This window comes from Anopheles merus, chromosome X (assembly GCF_017562075.2).
Source record: "Anopheles merus strain MAF chromosome X, AmerM5.1, whole genome shotgun sequence".
Classification (NCBI taxonomy): domain Eukaryota; kingdom Metazoa; phylum Arthropoda; class Insecta; order Diptera; family Culicidae; genus Anopheles; species Anopheles merus.
This window is the reverse complement of record NC_054081.1, coordinates 4,238,995-4,250,182: the sequence shown is the minus strand read 5'-3', so window position 1 is coordinate 4,250,182 and position 11,188 is coordinate 4,238,995. Positions and strand designations below refer to the sequence as shown.

General features: G+C 48.9%; 1 protein-coding gene across 1 annotated transcript in view; it reads left to right on the top strand.

Moving 5' to 3' along the window:
- The first annotated feature begins 333 nt into the window (after window positions 1-333).
- Window positions 334-11,188, top strand: part of LOC121590193 — a 33,652-nt gene continuing 22,797 nt past the window's right edge. Inside the window, exons 1-2 of the mRNA XM_041909646.1 lie at window positions 334-569; window positions 5,696-5,878. The gene's annotated coding sequence lies outside the window, so the exon portion shown is untranslated. The remainder of the gene's footprint in view (window positions 570-5,695; window positions 5,879-11,188) is intronic.

The following is an 11,188-nucleotide window of genomic DNA, read 5'->3' as shown; positions in this document are numbered from 1 at the left end:
GTGTCTTCCATCATCTGCTGCGGTCCAAGAAAACGAGCGATAGCAGCTTCATGTATCTATATGGGGAACCGGTGGACCTAGAGGGGTGTACACTTGGAACCGTGTGTCACACACACACACACTCACACACCCACAAATACACTCACAGACAAAAACATACAGCGTTAACTGTAGGGGATGGAGCGCTTATGGAGCATGCGACGCGTGCGCAAACAGACGAACCAACGGACAGAACGGGAGACAGGAAGCTACTACTCGGGGGCTACCACTGCGCGCTCTCACTCTCTATCTCTCCCCACACATACAAACACGGGCACGCGCGCGCGCACATGCCTCCCACACACTCACACACACACACACAAGCGCGGGTCGGTGAAACGTTTTTATAGTTTGTCTTCCAGCTCCAGTCATAGCAAGACTTCCTCTGCGATGAGTTTACATAACCCGCTCTAGGTGCGCCAAACTGCTGCTACTTGCGGGGACGTTTTGTTTGCATTATTTCGGGTCTGGCGTAGTGGGAGGGAGTCTTGGGCCTGTGCTGTTGGTGCCAATTGTTCCAATCGTTCTCGGTGCGTAATGTGTGCTCTGCTGTGTTCTAGTGTGCTCTAGTGTTCCAACCCACTGTTCATTGTGTGTTTTCGGTGTTCGGTGCGCTGCCCGCTGCCTGCTGTTTTGCGGTCCTGTCTGAAACTCTCCCTCCCTCTATTGTTTTCCTACCACACCTCGTGCCCAGGGAAGACCCGCAGGAAGTGGGAAGCACAAGAGAGAGAGGCTGAGAGAGAGACAGTGAGAGAGACTGACAGAGAGATAGAGAGGGCAAGACATGGGGATGGACGAGATGACTCTCTGACCGTGCTGGCTAGAGAGTGTGTCGGAATAAAAAACACGAGATTTTGCGAGTTGCGAAACCGAGCAACAGCCAAAAGGAAATTGGAAGGGCTAATTCCTGTGCGCGTGTGTGTGTGTGTGTGTGTGTGTGTATATGGTTTCTAGTGTGAACTGTTCGCACAGTGATTCCCCTCTTCACTCTCCCCAGCACCTCCCTGTGTAGTACGTAGGTGTTGTAGGTGGAACACACTGTGCTCATTGTTGTCATCTTAGTTCTTCAACAATTGTCATCCAACGATCAAACTCCTGCCGAGACACCCACATACCGGCCGAACTGGATGACGAATGTGTTTGTGTGTGTGTGTTTCGATGCTGCCCCATTCCATCCCGGTAGCACCGATCAACCCCGCCGAATGGGAAGGCTCCCAACCCCCTTCAAGGATGTGATCTGTGTCCTTTCGCGTGTCCTTTGTAATAAGATGTTTGTGGGGAAAGGGGAGAGAAGAGAGGGGTGGATGAAGGGGAAAAGGAAAAACTAGATGCAGAGAGATTCAGGCGAGAGAGAGAGAAAGAGAGAGAGAGAGAGAGCGAGAGATATGAAAATGTGGAAAGATACGGATTGCTTTTTTGTTGTTGTTGGTGCAATGTTATGTCTTTCCATCCCACTTTCCTCCCCCTTTTTGGTGGAGTGTACCGTTCGTGCCCTTTTCTCAATCAAGGCAAATGGGCCAGCAGTGACCATAAATCGTAGTAATGGACAAACAGACACACATAGGTAGCCTTTTTTTGTCGTTGTTTACGGGCCAGGAACCCAGATTTGTACTCTCGGCAAACGGCCAAATCTCAAACCGCACAAGGCCATACTCTGCACATTGGAGCTGCCGCTACCCTGCTAGAACGGGGCAACCCCCGGGACTGGCGGGTTGTGTCTCTGGCCGTTCCCTATACTAACGAGAAAGAAAACAAAAAAAAACCCTCAAGCAAGATCCAGGCACTACATCCAGCCAGGGACATCGAGGTTTCTCCATTTTTGTTGTTGTGGAACTGAAATTTTATGATCCAGTAGACTCACGCAGTTGTACTGTGGAATTGTAGGAACCAGCCAGGTTCAAGGCGCGGGTTTTGGGCAGAGTTGGCAGGCTTTCTGTTTTCTCTTTTGGGTGTCACATCACTCTCCCAGAAGCATGCGGTGCACAGGCTCCTGGCGTGCTCCATAACAGGCTGGCACGCAATCTGGGCGTCCGTAGCAGGCGTAAGAGGATGAGATTGAGCAGCTGGATAAAAAAAAGGTCTCTGGGACATTGGTTTTCCAAGATTTGTATGTCTTTCTGCTGCTGGTGCTGCTGCTGTTGTTGTTGTTGTTGTTACAGCGCAAAAAGCATAGTGTGAGCAGAAATCACGGCTGTTGAAGGTGCTTGTAAAAAAAAAACGTCCCCAAGAATTGGGAACCAACGGAGAAGGGCATTGGAGAAGATCCTCTGTGCACGTCACTGCTCATGTGTGTTCTTCGAAGAAAAGGGGATCCTAGTTGATTCCGTAGTTTTCTCAATTTTTTCTGCATTTCTTTGTCCTCTCTCTCTCTCTTTCTGTCTCTTTCGCTCTCTTTCTCTCGATCTCTCGTTCTATCTTCCTGCTTGCACTGTAACGGCCTTGCGGTGCTTCGACTCGGAAGTAGGAACGCCGAAGCTCCGCTAATCTATTGCGTTGCTCCTGCTTGTCGGAAGCTTCCATTCTTCGTCCTGTATTTTTTTCACAGCTCGCTGCGTGCGTATCTGTGGGAGGGTGTATGGGGGAATGGTGTGGGATGTACTTGAGCAGAGAGCGAGTGTGTGTATGTGTGTGGGGTTTTTGTCAAGGAGGATGTCAAGGAGGCATATCAACATCTGCCGATGGTCGGAATGTCGGAGCGTAACGGAGAGCGCCAAGAGTAGGATAGAGCGATGCACAGAAGGCCTAACGGAGACAACGCAAGACGAGAAAAGGGCCAAGGCAGAAGGATAGAAAGAGAGTGAGAGCAATAGAGCTAGAGCGAGAGAGTACCTCAACAGCCCAATCTTCCGTCAAACTCAAAAGAAAATGTTAGGGGGGAGCACAAAATCCAAGTCCAAGTAGAACTGTAAAATTGTAACTGAAGCAATGTAAGCCTCACGCGAATGGTCCACAACAAATAGGCACTATTATTAGCCCGTGCCTGTGCCCCTGTCTCTATGTGTTTGTGCATATCTGTGCGTGTGTGTGAGGTAGGGAAAAGCTGCAGCACTTTGATAAAGGTGGAGCGCAGCAGAATCGAAGCGAACCCGAAAACTCCATATCTCTGTGTGTGCAGTGACGTACAGTGGGTTAAGGGTGCAACCAAGGGGGGGGGGGGGGGGGGGGCAAGAACTTGAAAGCCTCCAAGGTTTGGAAGAATTCAGTGCCAAATGTTAGATAAGCGGTGCACGGTACAAGGAGCGGCAAAACAAAAACCCGCTAGAGCATAGGCAGCGCCGGGGGTTGGTAACGTCATTTCGAAAGATATTTGTGTGCGTGTGTGTGCGGGGTGATGCATAAGATAGTTGGTGCAGTAGCTGCATCATTAAATCAGGCTGTAATGGTCGTAAGGACTCCGCTTAGATCCGATCCAGAACGTCCATAATGTCTTCCAATGGGGAGGACCTAAGGGGGTTCTGGAGCAGAAGAAAGGGAGTTCAAGAATCAAGAATTGCTGGAAATAAGACGCGAAAGCCAACCAGCCAGCAGTTCTGGGTGCTGCTCTGTTTTATCGATACAGCAGCGACCCACCTCACCCAGCCCAGGGGTGCTTATCTGTTGTAACGAACCCTCTTGCGTGGGGTCTCACATTTGGTGCCATGTAGAAGAACTGAGCGGGGTGTAGTTTCTGGAGTTCTTGGGAGTCGTGCGTACAAAGTTTCTCGCACACAACGTCGGTTTTAAGAACATCTTAGCTGTGGGAGTTACAACACAAACTTGCTACATGTGTGTGTGTGTAGCTCGTTTCACTCCCCTCGTCTTTCCGGACTTTCAGATACAATTTCTGGCCCATCTCCGGGACTGTGCGATCGGTTTCGCGGCGGCTGTTTGTTGCCCCGCGATGTTTGCCCTTTTGCTGTTTACGTAACGTGTCGCTTTCGCAATAAAGCAGACGCTCGATCATGGTGCTCGGGGGGAACGGCGAGGCACCCACGGGTAAGTGGGAAAGTTTTATTTCTTTCCCTACTCCTCCCTCCCATCCCCAATAATGCTCCAAAGTCTGGAGTCTGGTTGTTTGTTTACGATGTTGTACTGCGAACTCCTCCCGAAGTGGCGTTCTCCGCACTCGAGCGCTGGACTACATCTGAAGCAGGGTGTGCTGGTTCTTCTGTACGCTGTAGCTGGTTGTTGCATACTGTTTCAGTAGATCAGACGCGGCAAATTGAGGGATCTACTTGAAGTCGCTCAAGTGCTCAGCCCTCCCCGGGGTATGCAGTAAAGAACCCGTCGACAAGATCAACATTCGTGGTGGAGTAGGTTTTGATGTCCAATTTCCAATGCGTTTTTTTGTTTGTTTGTTTGTTGCTGTTATTTTTGTGCATCGGCTGAGTTTGCTGAGATGATTGGAAGCGGGAAACCAAATCCTTTCCACTCAGCCCACATCGGTTTGCAATCGGTTCGCTGCAATGCTCAATGGGCAAACAATAAAACCGTCGCAGCAGGCCATAGACAGTGGCAGCATTCGGGATCCTTAGCGAGCGTCCAGCGCATCAGCAAACAAAGTGTCCATTAGTTTTTCCCCCACCTCATCTTATCGGTTCCTCATCTCACCCCGGCAGTGCTGTGCATCGGTTTGGAGTGTTGCATCTTCTCCTCGCCACCGCCGGCCATCCGGCTGCGGTTGGGGAACCTATCGTTGGCGTTTTGTGGGGCCATTGATGCGCGCCATTCGCCATGGTCGCTGGTGTTGGATGAGGGTTTTGCTGTTTTTTTAAAAGTGTTTAACCAACATATAAAGCGCATTCCCCCGATGATCAAGCGTGACACGAGGCCCGTCGACTCGTCGTGCATCCCGATGCCTCTTCCGTCCTAGCTGGCGTGAAGGGGGTTCGATTTTTTGCTGTTGTATTTTTGTTTGATGCCCTCGAGCCGAGATGCTCTCTCTCGCTCTCTGGAACGACCTACAGCACACTGCAGCTCGCTATGTGCCGCCTCGGTACATAAAATCCCCAGGACGGAAAGGCGCGAGAGCGTAACTGCGAGTCTGCGAGCAGCGACGCCGACGACGGCGGCGGTGGCGGCTGCGAGAACCAACTATCAACCGACGCCTCGCCTTCATAAAGGACAGTCACGCTAGCGGCAGGCGTTATTCCAGTGCAGTGTCTCGTGCAGTGCGCTTAGCAGTGGTGCAAGTGCAGCCGCTGGTGCGTTTGTTACCTGTTCATTGTGTCGGTTGGTTTGGTGGACTCGATGCCGTGTGGAACTGATGTCGGGCAGCAGCGGTAACTCTGGGGTTTTATTTTGGGTATTGCCCTTAGCACACACTGCGCCTTACACTGCTGCTCCGGGACGCAGGATCCTGGATCGAGGAGTGATCTGTGTGCCTTCTTCAATCAACCCCTAGGCAACGGTTTGTTTGAACGGTTCAGCAACAATCAAACACTACCCCGCAACACACATCTGAGCATCTTCAAACAAACCGTGCGCTTCACAATACACCCGGGGCGGCGTTGTTTTTGACTGTAGTTTTAGTAGAGCTTTAAGATAACCAAGCGCAAGCCCTCTGCTATGCGCTTGCCTACCCTGGGCTGGGTTTTGTTCATAGATTCGTTGGTTACTGTTGTGCATTCTTCTGAAGCATCTCCTCTCGCAATTTCTCACCAACGATCGTTAACAGGGCTACCATACCAGCGCTAAACGGCCACTAGTCAGTGACGACAGCCCAGAGATCAGGCACGAGTCAAAATCAGACCAACCGAACCACTGAATTGTGAATTGATAGTGTTCAGGCACCCAAGATTGTGACGGTGGATGGAGTAGAGAGGACGGGCGGCGACATGCAACACGCTTGATTCAGTCGGTAAGTAGTAACACGTGTATGGATCTTAGTAACTTAGTAACTTAGTATCTAGTATCTTAGTATCTACTAATCATCAGGTAATAGATTGTTTCTGTGTATTGCCTACATTCGAGTTGTTTTTTGAAAGAATCTCTGAAGTTCATTGATCGTGCGAGAGTATAGTCACGATACGATATAGATACGATAAGTACTTAAACACCAATTCCGATATCCAAATGCCAAACTTTAGATTATGTGAAGTATTACCAATGATTGTCCTTGTGGTACGGTGTTTTGAAAGTGTTGAGTTTTCTTGGAGAGAGACGTCCATTTCCATGGCAGTAGCCTGTTGCATTCCACTAACAAGAAGGTGTGTACCTCGTTACTGTTAGGCTGTTCAAGCCACAAGTGTAGACCAAACTTCGGAGGTCTTCCGTGGTTGGAATTTTAAACCAATTCCAATCGAGAAACCATTCTATCGCGTCCTCCGATGCAAGATCACTGCTCACAAGTCTTTGGATGTATTTTCTGCGGGTGGTTTGAGCCATCTAAGATCACATTGGTAATGTTCCAAGATCAGATGTTTTCAAGGCAAGTTTCCCGCCTTTATACGCTCTCGTCTAATTCTTCTTACTTCACGCAACAATCGTAGTCGATTTAGGTTGAGTTGAGGCTAAGGTTGAAGAAAATTAGATTATCAGACCCTATCTCTTGAATGTAGCCAGTTGGTGACTTCAACTTTTCAGATATGTCATCCATGACATGCATCCAGCAGAGTAGCTCATTCAATCAAATATTTTGGTACCTACGTTTGATCACAAAAAGTTTTGTCGGGCATTATCTATAGATGTAAAGAATCTTATGATGTGCCTTGTGGAGTAGCTGTCGAAGTAGTCTAGTCTTCTTTATAGCCTTTTTTCCGACAGGTTAACAGGTTTTGTTCGCTTTTTGATTGGGAAATTTAAAATTATATGAAATAATAATGCTAGTTATGTGGTGATGTGCCCAGTTGATGGCTCTTGAACTGTTCCAGTGGTAATTAATTAATAAAAACCAAAGCCGCTTAACCAGGGTGCCCATTCAAGGAACTGTAACGTGTGCCCGTGTGGTTTATTTGCTCTCTTTCTCCCTCTCTTCTGCCATGCGACATGAACTGCATGTATATCCTCCAAATGCATTTCCCCGGAAGGACTGGAATAGAATTGATTGATTGAATAAAGGTACAAAACGTTGCCGTTTGTAGCGCTTGTTGTTCTTTTCTGGCACCGATGCCACCTAGGCACGGCGGGAAGGCATATGTTTCATTAACTATATTGCTGCTGCTGCTGCCAGTTGCTGTTGATGCCAGCTTGTACCCCGTTCTGCAGCCTCATTGTGCATTTTGGGAAATACATCGAATTGATTTGCGACCGCCGAACACGCGGCTGGGAAATATTAATTGCTTTGCATTTTGCGGCAAGCGCACTGCTGCGGTCGGGTAACGCTGGTAACGCGTCGGGTCGAGTCTTTGTTGTGCCGGCACGTGTTTTTGCTGTGTTTGATTTAAATGTTGGCTGCATTTGCAAAAGGTAACGCCAAATCACGTTCTTTATTTCCATCACCTTCTGGCAAATCCGGTTCGAAGGACTAAATTCGGATATTGTTTTAAATGGTTGCTCAAGTTTGTAAAGTTTGTTTGTATAAAGTCTCTGACTTCTATAAAATAATATTAAATCGGACTTACCCTGAAATATCTTTCACTACGGTACGGTTGCTCTTAGTCAATGAATTTGGCAAAAGTAAGCATTTTAGTCAGCCCCGGAAATAGTTGCTGCTCGTTAATGGGTTGAAACTTGTTTCAAAATAAATCAATTTAAATAAAACCTTCAAAACTCGAATGATGATTCGTGGGAAATGTAATATTCAATGTCATTCGAAGGAGAAAATGATGGACATGCGTGTGTTTGGGGGTTTTTTCTGGTTAACAGTAGCAACAACAGCACTCGAATGATATGTCCTCCCACACATACTAGTACCCGTCCCCTGCAAAGCTCCACAACAGTACTGAGGAACTGAGCAAATGCGCAAAACGAAACTCTTTTTTGTAGCTTCCCTCGTTGCATTCTGCAATGGCTAGCGGCGAAAGGAATATCTTTCATCAATTATGTTGCTGGATCTGCAGCAGCAGCAGCAGCGGGTAATGCTAGCAGGAAGTCTAGCGTATGTTGGGTAGAAAAAAAAAACAACACAAAAAAACCCCGAACGATCGAATTGCGAATTTGCGGCAAATATCAATTATTTCACCAAGCTTCGGTGAAAACAGTCCAGTCTTTTTTTCGGCGGCTGTTTTATAATGGACCAGTAACTAAAGGATCATGTGCTGATGGTGTGAGTGTCTTTTTTTTAATTTAAGCTGAAAGTGATTTTTTTTAAGAATTAAATAATGAAGTTATTCGATACTTTAGGATTTATTAATGCCTTCCAGCACAATACCTGCCAGCTCATCAGCCAGAACCACCTGTTGATGCACCGTTGAGGTGGTTTCCAGTAAAATATGACAGACCGCATTCAAAAAAGAACATTGCGAAGCAGGAGAACATGAAATAAAATTCATGATAAATTGGTTTTTTTAAAGAAACAGTTACAGACCTATATTAGTAATCATTCATAGACACGAGTAACCAGTGTCGGGCCTTTTCTTTACAAAACAATTCACCCGCAAGCACAATTCCAGCAAAGCATGCTGGCTAGCCTACGGACAGGCGCTGAAATAGCATCGCCTTTTGGTTATTGCGAGCTTATCTGCCTCGTCAATGCGGATGCACAGCACAAAGCCAGCGGCTCTCGTTGTGCCGTATCATTATAGCTCGCTGCTTGTTTGTTTACGGCGAAACGTTGCGCCCGGCTGTGCATGCGTTAATTATGATACGCGCATTGCATGCATGTAGGCGCAGCGGGAACCGTCAGCTCCTGTCAATTAGTCCGTTAATGTATGTAACATGCGCTCGCGAAAAACCAAGGCTCGCGAAAGAATCCCGATCGAACACACGGCGGCGCAGCTAGTAGCAAATCGTTGTGCACTTAATGAGGTCCTAGTTAGCAAATGCTAATTAACGGAGAGTTTTATCCGGCCGAGAAGACACCGCACAATTGTTCCGCACTGCACAGCAGCAAAGTTTAGCTGGCAGCTTTTTTTTTTTCTGCGCGCCCACGAACTTGTTTAACAAACTGGCCGATACATCATTAGCGTGGTGAATGTGAGCGAGCCACGAGTTTCTAAAAAAAAAAACACACAAACAACAGAACTTTCCTTTCCGCTACTCGATGTGGTCGGGGCACTAATTCAGCGGTGTGAATGTCGAGCCCCGCTTTCCTGTTGCCGACTAGCAACTTTTCACTCTGCATTTGCTGCCGAGAGCTTTCCGGCTCGTGCGCTGCAGTTTGGACACATTGGAAAGCCTTTTTTTCCCATTTTATTGGCATCCCATAGATTTTGCCAGTGGGCGTCTCAAACTGTCAGTGATGCTCATAGCGTCATTTTTGTTTTGTTTCGTTGCTTGCCATTTGTAGCCATTTTTTCCTCGGATTGCCCGTTTCGATGAGCGATAAGTTTGATTTGATCGGTTCTAGGGAGAGAGCGAATGCCAATGCGAGCTAATGGATGCGTAACGTATGCCAAAACAGGCCCGGCCACCCTGGCCGGCGGATATAAATAGGTCGGTTGCATGCAGCTCTGTGCATAGCCGTCCGCCCACTACGACCGGGGGACAATTAGTTTTCTCCGGCGTGAATGATCAGGCTGCCTGCGCCGGCCAAATGCACTTAGCCAAAATGCCAAAAAACTAAAAAAAAAAAAAACAAATGAAAACCTACTAAGGGTATTAAAAGCGGGCACTCCCACACGCGCGCCTCAACTGCAGCTCCGAGCGATTGGGTTTCGGCTCCGGCGCCATAAACAACAAGCTCGGCAATCCAATTTACCACACAACCGATGACTGACTGGCGGCGATGCTCCCCCCGCTTTTTTATATAATTTTTGCGCCCGAATCCGTTCAATCCGCACCATTTTCGTCCCGATCTTCCCGATCAATGTCACTCAATTAGTGCATTTGGATTTTATGCGATGCAAATCGTGTTTCGGCGCAGGGGGTTGCAGGCCCAGTGCGCAGTAAAATGGCGGATGGGCATTACCCAAATGCCGCGTGATTGAGTGGTGCCAGCACGGGTTTGATAATTGATTTTTCGGTGAAAAATTCGGTCGAGTTTGCTATCGCCTGGACATTGACGTGCGGACTTTCCGCGCTTGGCACGACCGCTCGGGGTGTAAGAGGCACCAAGGGGAGATCTGCACTATTGTTACCGCCTGGGAGCCGATCCCCACGGCACACTGTGTAGCAGCTGGCGGCGGGTGGAATAAAACAGTCGGAAAACAAATGTCCTGTGGGCAGCTCTGTGCCGCTAATGGATTCGCAATAACATCGGAAACCACTTGCTGGAATGCAAACACAGCAAACCACGCAAGGAAGCGAATGCAGCTGAGCAAAACGCTTGGTCTTGGTGGCCGGCGTCGCTCAAACACGGGTCCCGGGCGCAAAATGCAAAACGCAAACCTCGGACAAGCTGCAGCAAACGGTTTGGCGTGTGTGTACCGAAGGCTCACCGGACCGGACGCGGCGGTCTAATGGTGTCCCGGCACGCACGCACCACAGGCCAGTACGTGGAGGAGCAACACGAGGTGGGCGAAGAAGAGCGGGAGCGAAGACAAACAGTCCACCCCAGGGCACCCCATGCGCCATTTGTTGAGCGGCTGTTTTGTGATTTTTTCGCATCCCGTGAGCGTGCGTTGGGTTGGGTGTGGTGAATCAATATTAAATCAGTGTCCGATTCGAGCGCGGACCGTGATGCACTTGATGCAAGATATCTTAATGGTTTCGCCACGGCAGGGAAAGGATGGCAGCGGGCATCTTTGCCGGCAGGAAAGCGCGGGCGCGGCAAGGTTCACATCCCGGAGATGGCGATGGCTGTGGCCGGAAATTGCTTTACATGCGACATTTCTGCATCAGCGACTTGCACAAACTATCATCACAGGCGGGCGAGCGCGCGTTTGTGTGGGGGGGGGGGGGGGGCTTCCCTGCACGCTGCATTAATTGTTTTATCCCGTCCGTCCTTGCACCCTCCGAGCACTTTGCAAGGTGGGTACCGGGCGCAAAGTCTTAGGCTTACTTGGGATGTACGATCGGCGGGGGGGGAGGGGGGGGGGAAGCGAGGTGCAGCGGCTGCTATTAGAACCGATGCGTGTTGGCTGTTGCCGTTCTTCTGTCGGCCCCCGCAGGATATAAGCGTGATGGAAGG